The sequence below is a fragment of the Nannospalax galili genome, unplaced genomic scaffold (genome assembly GCF_000622305.1).
Source record: "Nannospalax galili isolate Female #2095 unplaced genomic scaffold, S.galili_v1.0 scaffold432, whole genome shotgun sequence".
Lineage (NCBI taxonomy): Eukaryota > Metazoa > Chordata > Mammalia > Rodentia > Spalacidae > Nannospalax > Nannospalax galili.
In genome coordinates, this window is record NW_008331138.1 from 673,790 (window position 1) to 686,315 (window position 12,526).

Sequence of the window (12,526 nt, forward strand, 5' to 3'; positions counted from 1 at the left end):
ACTGTCAGGTAAAAGAGATGCAGGTGTAGTTCAGTAGTGCAGTATTTGACTAGCATGTACAAGACCCTTGCTTCTCTCCCCAGCACCAGATGGGGAAAGATAGTACATGAAGCCTGTCACCCTTACAGTCCATGCTTTCTCAATCTAATTGCAGCCCCCTCAGGGTATCTTGCTACCACAGTTCATCCTGGAAGCTTTCCTTTACCAGCCTTTTATCTAATTGTGCATCTGTGTTGGGTGCATGTGTACATGTGTGGTGGGAGGGGCTATGAAGACCAGTGGTTAATAACCTTTGTTGTTCCTTAGGAGCTGCCTACCTTGTTTGTTTTTTGATACAGGGTCTCTCACTGTGGCCTGGTGCTCAAGTAGGTTGGACTGGCTGGCCAGTGGTCCCCAAGTGTTGGAATTACCAGTATTGTTCTTTAAGGTTTTCTGGGGAATTGAATTTAGGTCCTCATACTTGTGTGAGAAGCACTTGATAGTTTGAGCCATTTTCCTAGCTCCTTGGGGTTTTTTAAAATTCTTTGAGACAGACTCTCACTTTGTTATTCATTTATTTTTATTGTATGTGTATGAGTGTTTTGTCCTGTATAATTTTTCCATTTGGGTATCTTGAGACTGGTGGCCAAAGCTTAGACTCACTGCAGTCTGAGGTTGAGGTAGGATCTTAAAATATAGCTCAGGCTGGCCTTGAACTTTCCAGGTAGCCCAGGATAGCCTGGAATTCACTGTCTTCCTGCCTTTGCTCCCAGAATGCTGAGATCATAGGTGTGTGCCACCATTCTTTGCTCTTCTACTTTGATTTTGAACTATTATGGGCAACCATCATCCAGGATTGATGATTTAATTTTTTTGTTTGTGTTTTCTTAAGCATCCAGCAGACCAGCTCCCCAGGAGTTTTTAATATGTCTCTAATAACTTTGGTAACCTTTACTTTCAGTGTCTGAGTGCAGCATAGCTGACTCCATACCATGGGTGACCAGACCACATCGCCACACAGGAATCAAACTTCCTCACAGTCTGCCCTTGTTTTTCCTTCCCAGTCCACATTTCTATGAGCCAGGGTCATCCTAGGAAGTTTGGTTTTTTGTTTGGTTGTTTTTTTGTTTTTGTTTTTGTATTTTTGTGTGTGGGTTTTTTTGGCAGAACAAATATAGATTTATTAGGGGAAAGTTAGAACTCCAGAGAGTAGGCAGGGCTCCAAAGGAAGAATACCATTTTTCTGGCTTTTGAAACGGTTATCATGTAGCCCGGCTGGCTGAAGCTCACATGTAACCCAGGACAACCTGATCCTTTTGCCTCTGTCTCCCAAGTGTTGGCCTGGGTCACCACACCCTGCTCAGCAAATCTCTGTTATGACAGATATTCTGGGACTACAGGAATAAACTCAGTTTCTCCTATACTTCCACAACTTAACTCGATTCTGACACTAGAAGCATAAGGGTTGCCCCCTCAATCAGACGGTCTGTTCTGCAGCAGTTGTCAAGGGGTCTCTCAGATTCAGTTGATGCTGTAGCCTGGAGATAATGTCATATCCCATAGGTTTGGGGTTTAGTCCCTCAAGACTTCTTTCCTACTCCCACGTGTTTTTATATGTATGAGTGTTTTGCCTGCATGTATGTAAGTGCACCCCTAAGTGCAATGCCTGTGGAGGCCAGTGATTCCCTGGAACTGGAGTTATAGACAGTTATGAGCCACCATGTGGGTGTTGGGAACTGAACCTGAGTTCTCTTGCAAGAGCAACCAGTGCTCTTAACTGTTGAGTTGTCTCTCCAGTCCCTCCCATGTTTTCATTCTCTTTCCTTATCCATGGTTCTGACTACACCAGGGTTCCCACAGCCTCTTCTTGGTTTGATTAATTTACTAGAGTGACTCACAATACTCAGAGAAGCACTGGAGTGTTTACCTGTTTTTTTCCTGAAGGATGTTATAAAGGATTCAGATGAAGAGATGAGAGGGCAGGGTGTGTTGGAAGGAATGCAGAGTGCTCATGCCCACTATCATCCAGGAACTTCTTGTCAGCCGTCTGGAAGCTGGCCGAGCCCTCCTCTTTGGTTTTATAGGGCTTCGTTCTGTAGGCATGATTGGTTAGCTCATTGGCTGTTGGTGTTCAGGGTAACCTTTCAGCTGCTCTCTTGTCCCCAGAGGTTGGAGGCCAGAGCTGCATGCAGGTCCCACTCTAATCCTGCCTGGTTTTCCCTGGGGACTGCTTCCCTCCTAAAAAAATATCTAAGATCTCTGGCTGTCAGTTCATCAGCATACAGAAAAACATTTATTACTTTAAAGATTCCAAAGAGAAGAGTAGTTGTAAGCCAGGGGACAGGCTTAACGTTTTCTAGTACATTAAGTTGAAACCTAGAGAAGCATGCTGCAACAGTCTGAATAGTTTCTTAGCTTTGTTTTTGCCTTACAGCTTGATCAGATAGATTGGCTAGAATTCTGTAGCTACCTGGTAGAAAGCTGCTGAGGATAAAGTTTAAGGAAGTGTTTTTGCTAAAAACAGCCCCCCTTCATTCATCATGGGAATCAGATTCCAAACTGTCAATAACTTGCCTTAGAAATTTGTTGCTTTGAGACCAGTTTGTAGAGTTTGGCTGGCCCCAAAGCCTGAATTGTGTTAGGGTTGGGGAAAAATGCTGCTGTATTTCCTGTTGGCTGCCTGGGATAAGAGCAGCGAAGTTTCTGTCTTCTACCCTGGAACTTGGGGGAGCTTTACTGGAGCTTGGGGAATAAAACAACTTGACAGGGGCAGAGGAGCCGTTTTCAAATACTGTGAATGGAGTGCCAGACTCTTTCATAGCTGATCTTTAAAAAACTAACTTTAGGACAGATTATTTTCAAAATGGACATCTGAGTTTCCACTCCTTGATTGAAAGTTTTTCAATTCCTTGTGTTTTTTTGGTTGGACTTTCTGGAGGCACCATCTTATTTACAGAGGATGTAGCATGGCTGAGTGCTCACACGCAGTGTCCAAGAACAGCCCATCTGGTGCATGGGATGGTGGGTTTCAAAAGTAGATGGGTAGCACTTAAACTTAGTCTTTTTTTTTCTTTTCTTTTCTTTTCTTTTTTTTTTTTTTTTTTTTTTTTTTTTTTGTTTGGTCTTTTTTTTTGAGACAGGGTCTCCCTATAGCCCCAGCTGGCCTAGGACTCACTATGAAGACCAGGCTGGCCTTGAACTCAGAGAGATCTACCTGCCTCTGCTAGAACTAAAGGTGTGCACCACTACGCCTGGCTAAACTCAGTCTTTCTAAAAATCCAGGTGACCCATTTCAGAGATTCTCTGTATCCTAAGTCTCATATAGTTAGATTCCCTGGCTGTGAGAACCTCTCCCTCCCGCACTGGGGAGAGGTGGCATTCAGCAGGGCTCTAGTGCCAAGTGCAGACTCTTTTCTTCCTTTGTAAATCCATGGTTTTCTACACAAACGCACCTGGAATGTTATTTCAATTTGCATTGGATTGAAAAGTAGAAATATAATTGCCATACTCATAAAATTTTCTTTTACATGAGATGATTAATTCATTGTATTATGTTAATTTGTTGGTCGAGAAGTTGAGGTAGCCAATATTACCAACAAAAATATGGGGCCAAGAAGGTGGCTCAGTTGGTAGAGTGCCTAGGATGCATGAAGTCCTGGATAAACTGGGAATGGTAGAGTATCCTTGTCATCCCAGGAGTTCCAGTACTGTAATCCCAGTGGTAGAAACAGAACGCTCAGAAGTTCAGGGCCATCCGTGGCTACATTGTCAGTGTGAAGCCAGCCTGGTACGTGAGACCCTGCTCAAATAATAAAATAACATCAAAGGGGTCATTTTCTTAATTTTTTTTTTCACATTTATTTGTGAGTGATTGCTGTGTGTGGAGGTCAGAGGACAATTTGCAGGAGTCTCTTCTCTCCTTTACCATTTGGGTTCTAGGGATTGAACTTGGTTCATCAGGCTTGGTGGCAAGTGCTTTTACCTGCTGAGCCATCTAGCCGGCCAGAAGTCATTCTCACACCACAGTCTCACCCGTCAATCAGGACTGTCCATCCTCTCTGAGCCTCACTGTCCTCTTTTTTACCTCCCATTCATGAAATCGTTTCTAGTCAGTCCCCAAACAAATAGTGCTTTCCCATTTATCTCCCATTATTCATTTCTTTTTAACACCTGGGGTACCTTTTAAGTATAACTATTGCCTCTAATATGAACATCTAGATCCCTATAGACAAGGCTGGTACATTGGCTTCAAATTGTAGAGAAGTGCTGAGTTTGGTTGGTCGATAAGGTCACTCTTCAGTTCTGAAGAGTAGTGACACAAAAATCATGTCTGACTCAAAGGGAAGGCCTTTTGTATAGGCCTGGAGGCTGTCTGTGGGTGTTGCGTTTGATGAATCATTAGGTGAGGTAGCTCATGGTAAGCAGGTGAGTAAGAATTAAGGGTATTCAGATTCCCATGTAAATCTGATTCACAGAAATGAAGCGCTCTCAGTATCTCTCTCAGGTTCAAGAGATGATCATTCCTACTTAGCCTAAAGCCTGGCGACTCCAGCTTTGAAAGTCACTAGGCTTTGAGGGTCTCCATGCCATCTAGATTTCACCCATAAGAGAGATGAATGAGGCTTGGACTGTACTTTTGTCTTTTTATCTAGTTTTTCTTTATTCCAAAGGAAAAGGAAGACGGGTGTGGTGGTGCATGCCTTTAATCCCAGCACTTGGGAGGCAGAGGCAGGTGGACCTTTGTGAATTCAAAGCCAGCCTGGTCTACATAGTGAGTTCCAAGACAGCTAGGGGCTACAGGGAGACCCTGTCTCAAAAAGACCAAAAAAAAAAAAAAAAAACAAAACAAAGGAAAAGGAAAACTCAGAATTTTTTTTTTTTAATGTATATGAGTATTTCGTCTGCGTGTAAGTGCACCCATGTCATACAATGCCTGCAGAGGCCAGAAGAGGGCAGAGGATCCTCTGGAACTAGAGTTACTAAGCCATTGATATCCACCATGTGGGTGCTGGGAACTGAATCCCCATCCTCTGTAAGAGCAGCCAGTGCTCTTAACTGCTGAGCCATCTCTCCAAACCCCCAAACCGAGAAATTTTACCTTACTGTTTATTAATATGAAAATGGAAGCATTGGGCTTTAGTTTTTTGGTTTTTGTTTTTAATTCAGTGATTCAGCAGATCAGAGAAGTGTTCTGTTTTTTGTTTCTTTTCATTGGTTTTGTTTTTAAGTTTTACTTCTTTTTTCTTTGACAATTTCATACATGTATATAATCCATTTTGATCATTTTAACCCCCTTTTACCTTCTTTAATCTCCCATTTTCATATCTTTTGTTCTGTTTTGTGATTCACTGAATTAATTAGGGTTACTGGTGTGAGCACAGATAGGGATTATTTACTGAAACAGGAGCAACTTGCCAGGGGCTCCAACACTGAACAAAATGACTCCATACTCAACAGCCAGTAACTATCACAGTTCTTCTGGGAGGGAAGCATGAGCCCCTCTTCCTGGCTTTGTTTCTTTGAGAGAGTGTCTTGCTTTATAGCCACTGCTAGCCTGAAATTGCTGTTTAGCCCAGGCTTGGTCTGGAACTCTTGGCAGTTCTCTGCCTCTACCTCCCACGTGCTGGGATTATAGGTGTGCATTACCACGTTGGCTGTCTTTGGTTTTTTAAAAGTGAAACTGAGGATTGAACCCATGGGCCCTCTACTTGCTAATGCTAGGAAAGTACTGTACCACTGGGCTACGCTCTCACCTCTTTTATTTTTCTGAGACAGGGTCTTACTAAGTTGTAAAAACAAGCCTTGACCTTTCCATCCTTCTGCCTTGTCTCCTGAGTGCTGGGATTCCAGGTGTGCATCATGATGCCTGACTAGCGTTCTGCTTACTTTCTTTTCCTGGTTCATTTGAAAAGGAAACTCCTGAAAGCCCTCTGAGGATGCACGTCTTTCAAGAATAAGGAAGGGTTTTAGAAAGCCCTTTCCTTCAGCCTGCTTCCCTCCTGTGAGTCTGTTTAGACGTTTTACTAGTCCATCATGGTAATTCACAGCTTTGAAACAGACTCAGAAAGTAAGTTTGTTAAGGTTCTAAGGAAGGTTAGGAGATGCTTTGCCTTGTGCAGCATACATTGTTTCCATTCTTCACCACTACTGGGATTAAAGGAAATGCTTAGAAAGCCCTTTCCTTCAGCCTGCTTCCCTCCTGTGAGTCTGTTTAGACATTTTACTAGCCCATCATGGTAATTCACAGCTTTGAAACAGACTCAGAAAGTAAGTTTGTTAAGGTTCTAAGGAAGGTTAGGAGATGCTTTGCCTTGTGCAGCATACATTGTTTCCATTCTTCACCACTACTGGGATTAAAGGAAATGATGGTGGCAAGTGTTATGCTTGTTTGGCTAGAGTAGCACTGCATGAAATCATTTCCTCTGAGTGCTAGTTAATGGTGTTTGGTATAGTTGTGTTTTCAGGAGTTGTTGTATAGTTAAATGTTTGGAGATGTGTTTTGTTTTGAGACATAGCCCCTGCTGACCTGGAACTTGCTGTGTTCACCAGGCTGGCCTGGGTCTCTTAGGCATCTGCCTGCCTCATGCTGGCATGCCATGCATGGCTGGAGACAGTAATTCTGATTATGGATAAGGGTGAGAATTCTCTTATGAACCATTCTAGGTCCAAGCTCAGGAAGATGCCGTACCAGGGAGATGGGAGGTGACTGGGCTGCTAGGCAAGTAGATCTGCAGGCCGTTCCCCAGAACTGTTGACAGTAAGCTGTAGCAGTCCATAGTAACTGGCTGTGGCTCACAGTGGCTGCATTTCTGGTGCTGTCTTGGGAATGTTAACTGCTTCTTGCTCTGGGTGTTTAGCAGAGGTGTTAAAGAAGAAAATGGCCTCTCCCACCTTCCAGGGAAGACACCTTGGTCTAGAGCCAGTGCTAAACACATTACAAAACAACTCGGGACACCTGGTGACAAGTTCTACACAGCATGAAGGTGTTTGCATGATGTTTTATTATAGCATGCATTTGTGGGAGAAAGTTGAAAATACTCCTAAAGTATTTTTCTCTGAGGTATAGTTAGCTGACTCCTAGAATCAAATATTACACTTTTAGGGTCTGTGTGGTTTTTTGTTTGTTTGTTTTGTTTTGTTTTGTTCCATAGTCAGTAGCTCTGCAGAACTCAAAGATACAAGGAATTACTTCTTATAGCTTTAGTGGGTTTTTTTGTTTGTTTGGTTTTGGTTTGTTTGAGACAGGGTACCCTGTAGTCTCAGCTGACCTGGAACATGCTTTAGACTAGCCTGGCCTGGATTTCACAGATACCCACCTGCCTCTGCCTCCCAAGTGCTGGGATTAAAAGTGTGTGCCACTATCCCAGAACTTTTAATAACTTTAATTTTCTTTTTTTAAATTTTTAATTCTGTGCATGTGAATTTAGTGCCTTCAGAATCCAGAGGTGTCAGATCCTTCAGAAACTAGAGTTACAGGCAATTGTAAACTCTCTGACATGGTTGCTGGGAATTGAACTTGGGTCCTCTGGAAGAGCAATGTGTGCTCTTAACCACTGACCCATCTCTCCAGCCCTTTTTGTAACTTTTTAAAAAAATTTATTCTTATGTGTATGCCTGTATTGCCTGCATGTGGATAAGTGCACCTGTGTCATGAGATGCCCATGGATGACCGAAGAGGCTGTTGGATCCCGTGGAACTGGAGTTACAGACATTTGTTAGCTGCCATGTTGGTGCTGGGATTCAAACCCAGGTCTTCTGCAAGAGCAGCCAGTGTTCTTAACCACTGAGCCATCTCTCCAGCCCCCTTGTAACTTCTTAATATCTTCTTTTTTAGACAGATTGTATGTAGCCTAGGGTGGCCTGGAACTTAAAGCAGTCTCCCGCCTCAGCCTCCTAAGTGTTGGGATTGCAAGCATGAGCCATCACAGCAGTTTGGGAGTTAACTTAAAGGATTCTTTTTCCTCTGAAAATCACTTTTGAAAATCATTGAATTTTCAAAATCATTGAATGCATATTCAGATTTCCCTGTTCCTGTCCCTTAGCTTCCAATTAGGAAGGAATACTGTTTCCGTCCAGATTTAAGCTTAGAAGACATTATGAAGTCTCTCTTTGAGGCCTTCTGATCATTAAATTTAGTGACTCAGCTGTTCTTTTTAACCCATCTCTGAGAAGTCGAACGTGTGTGTGACCAGGCACTTTTAAGTTATTTCCTTCAAACTAAGTGTTTGAGACATCTTTAGATTTATAACAGTCTTTGTTTACCATGTAATTCAGTCCAATTGAGGAACTAGTAAAACTGCATTATCCAGATGTCAAAGCTGAGAATGTACTTAAACCAAGGAACTTTATAGGTTTCTAACAAGTGGAAAGTTACCAGGTGTCTAAAAGTTAACTACTTCCATGCTACCTGATTCTCATTTTTAAGTTTGGGTGACTTTTTTTGGTTGTTAGCATAATTTTGGGTTGAATTACCAGTTGGGTCCAGACATGATGGCAGATATGTGTCTATAATCCTAGCACTCAGGAGGCTGAGCAGGAAGAACTGGAGTTCAAGGCCAGCCTGGGCTACATAGTGAGAAGTGTGTGTATGTGTGTGTGTTTGGGGGCGGGGTGTTTCTCCCTCAGATGCCCTGCTTGTTTTGCTGAGGCTAAAGTTTGGCCTCAAGCCTGTCATCTGTAGGCAACTACCTATGGTCCTTGGGGTTTCTCTTGAAATAGTTAAACAGTTTTTACATACCAGATCTCAGTTTCTTTGGGAATTTTGGTTTTCTGAGTTGTCCATGGGAGATAGTATGTGAAGAGACCTGTGAATGCTTGAGGTTTTTGTCACAGTGGCAGCTTTGCTGTCCCGCTTGTTCAGTCAGAATAAGGTGTGGTGTTACTAAGCTAGTGACTCATGCCTATAATCCTAGCTACTTAGGAGACTGGAGCAGGAGGAACTTGAGTTCAAGGCATGCCTGTGAGACCCTCTGTCATAATAGTAAAAAAATCCAAGAGTGGTGGCAGGAGCCTAAACTGAAAGCTCAGGAGGCAGAAGCAGGAAGATTGTAGCAAGTTGGAGGCCAGGGATAGATAGATAGATAGATAGATAGATAGATAGATAGATAGATAGATAGATAGATGCTGTCTGTCTCAACAAAGGGGTACTGAGAGGGAGGGGAGAAGGATGGGAAGAGAAAAGAGGGCGTGGCTCAAATTAGAACACTCACCTAGAGTCTACCAGTGAAGACTTGAGGGCATGGGTCAGTAGTAGAGCCCCTTCCTAGATCCTCCCAGTGAGGGCCTGTGGGTGTGGCTCAGCAATAGAGTACCTGCTCATCATATGTTTTTACCTGAAGCACCACAGACAAATAAATAAAAAATAAAAAGATAAAAAAATAAGGTAGTGTGATAATCTGATTTCCAGATATTTCTGTGAGGCTTACAGAAAGCATGAACGTGGAAATGCGTAGTTCCTACCAGCTGTAAATAAGATCCAAAAGAAGATTGATCTGCTTATTTTATTATTTTATGTGTGTAAGTACATCTGTGTCATGTATGTCTACAGAGGTTAGAAGAGGGCATCGGATCCCCTGGAACTGGAGTTACTGAGTTGTTAGCTACCATGTATGTACTGGGAATCGAACCCAGGTCCTCTGCAAGAGCAGCCAGGGCTAACCACTGAGCCATCTCTCCAGCCCCTGCTTGTTTATTTTTAGATTATCTCAAGAGACTGTTCATTTGGCTGCAGGCCCAGCAGTCACACAGTTACACTCCAATGTGCAAGTTAATGGCTGTGCTATACAGCAGTAGGAGCTGTAGGACTTTATTGACATGGCCAAAGACTATTTTACTTATTTCAGCTGAAAAGTTGCTGAAGACTTTGTATCACCATGATAACAGTTTATTACTTAAATTATTAAAACTTTGGATCCCTTAAGGTGCTTTTCAGCCCCATCCTTGCTTCCTCACAGCCCTGGGGAAAGAAATCTGCAGTATTTTAGGAGACTCAGTCCATTCCCTACTTAGTTGCTCACACATCAAAACCATCTTCTCTCCACATCCTTTTTATTCTTGCTTGTTCCCCCCACTGGCCTGGCTTTTTCTCTGGGGAGGACACAGTCTTTGCATAGCCTATTCCTTTTATCTAAAATGCACTACAGGAATCATCTGAGATGGAGCTTTCTCCAAAAAGCTTAAAAGGCTGGATTTCAAGACCCTTGGAAGTACGTTATACTTACTGCAGCGTTCATTCTCCTAGTAAATACTCCGTTACAGATGGAGGACACTAGCAGACTTGACACAGGTGGTTCTTTTCAGAGGAACCATTGCATATTTCCATTCTCAAGCATGTCAGGAATTTGGAAATAATGGCACTCTTCTAAAAGGTCATATCAATGAAGCAACACAGGGACTGGAGAGATGGCTCAGTGGTTAAGAGCACTGACTGCTCTTGCAGACGACCTGGGTTCAGTTCCCAGCACCTACATGGTGACTAACAACCATCTGTTAACTCCAGTTCCAGGGGATCCGATACCTTCTTCTGGCCTCTGTGGGCATTGCGTGCATGTGGTACCCTTACATACCTGCAGGCAAAAGTCATACACATAAAAATAATAAAATATTCTTAAATAAATAAAACACAAAGGAATGTCTTACACACTTAATCCAGATTCATCTACTAACATTTCATTCATTTGCTTCATTTTTTTCTTTCTTCATCTTCCTTTCTTTGGAGACAGGGCCTCATGTGGGTCATGCTGACTTAGAACTGACTGTGACTTTAAACTCCTGATCTTCCTGCCTCTACTTCCCAAGTGCTAGGATTACAGGTGTGTACTGTCACATCTGGCTCTTGTGGTGTAGGGATCAAACCCAGGGCTTTGCATGCTACTGAGCTACAGCCCTACTCGCTCATTTGCATTCTTACTCTTTCTCATTATAAACAGATTTTTCCTCCTGAACACTTGCCCCCTCCCCCAAATACTAATTCTCTAAAAGTAGGGATACTTTCTCCCATTATAGCCATCACCTTCATAAATTTATATTGATTCTTTTTTCTGATTTATTCTTCCTAGTCAAGTGTTTATCACTGAGCTACATCCCCAAGCCCTGCTTTATTCTTCCTGTATTGCCTCCCCTTCAGTGTTTTATTGTGTAAAATACATATAACACAGAATTTACCATCTTCCTTCCCTCAGCCTATAGCAACCAGCATCTGCTGTCTCTGACTACTCTAAGTACCTCATACATGTGGAATCATACAGTATTCCAAGTCTAATGTTGTAAATCTATTTTTTAAATTGTGTGTGTGTGTGTGTGTGTGTGTGTGTGTGTGGTGTATGTAGGTCAGAGGACAACCTGCTGGAGTCAGATCTCTCCTTTGTTAAGTGTGGTAGCAAGTGCTTTTACTTGCTGAGCCATCTTGTGAGGCACTAATGTTGGGAATCTTTTGCCCTAGGTTTTCTTCTAAGAGTTTTGTAATTTTAGGTCTTTGATTCATTTAGGGTTTTGTTGTTTGTTTGTGTGTTTGTTTAATTGAACTCAGTGCCTTGCATATGCTGGACAAACTACTGCTGAGCCACATTCCCAAGTTCTAGGCTTATTATGGTGTAAAGATCTGAATGTGGTGTAAAGATCTACATTATTTTTTGTATGTGAAGATGTGATTGCCACAGCATGTTTGTTGAAAAACCTGTCCTTTCCCTCATTGAATGGTCTCAGTATCCTTGTCAAAAGTCATTTAGCCATATGTGTGGTAGCTTGGCTCTGAGTTTTCAATTTCTTCGTTGGTCAGTGTCTGTATGCTGCTACAGCTCTGTTTTGATAGAAATGTGAATCTTAAAGCTTTGTGTCCCCCACCCCCACCCCAAGTGCTCCCACACCCTGTTGATAATAAATGTTGATTTCCCAATCAAGGTGTTGCCTACTTTCTCTACTATAATTACTACTAAGGGCTTTTCTCCTTGTAACTAATGAGTAGTCAACCAGGAGACCCTGACTTCTTCCTCAGTATCCTCCTCCTCAAGATTTCCCCAAGGTTTAACATTCAGTCATGAGTCTTATCTGATCCAGTTGTATAGACTCAAGTTCCTACTTTTTGCAGTGGGGTGTAATTTATTTCTTAATTGCATTAATTCTCAGATTGTCGTAGACTTGGTTCATGGGAATCCCTTCGTGATAACACCAATGTCCTTCTGAGGTGCCCCATTACTTTTCTTGCACAAGACATTTCTGACTACTCTTATATCCACCCTGTCCTAGCCTTGGAGTACCATGCCCCCTCTGCCCCACTGCCACTCTCCAGCCCTCACTGGTCACCTTAACATTTTGCCCACTTCTTGTTTTTATCTTCTGTATTCGTCTGGATTACCCCTGTTAAAAAGCACGTTGATGTTAGCCTTTTGTTGTTGTCATTATGTATATGATGTATAAGTATAGACAGTACATGCCACAGTGTGTAAGTCAGAGGAAGCTTTTGGGAGTTGTTCTTGCCTTTCTCCGTGGGATCCAGGAATCGAATCCTCTGAGCCATCTCAACACAGAAGTCAGCCTTAGTCACATCTTT

The 12,526-nt window shown here is 42.5% G+C and overlaps 1 protein-coding gene across 1 annotated transcript in view; it reads left to right on the plus strand.

Annotated features, from left to right (window-relative positions):
• Arhgap35 (Rho GTPase activating protein 35) overlaps positions 1 to 12,526 on the plus strand; it is a 142,508-nt gene that overhangs the window by 41,906 nt on the left and 88,076 nt on the right. The gene's annotated exons all lie outside the window — the stretch shown is intronic.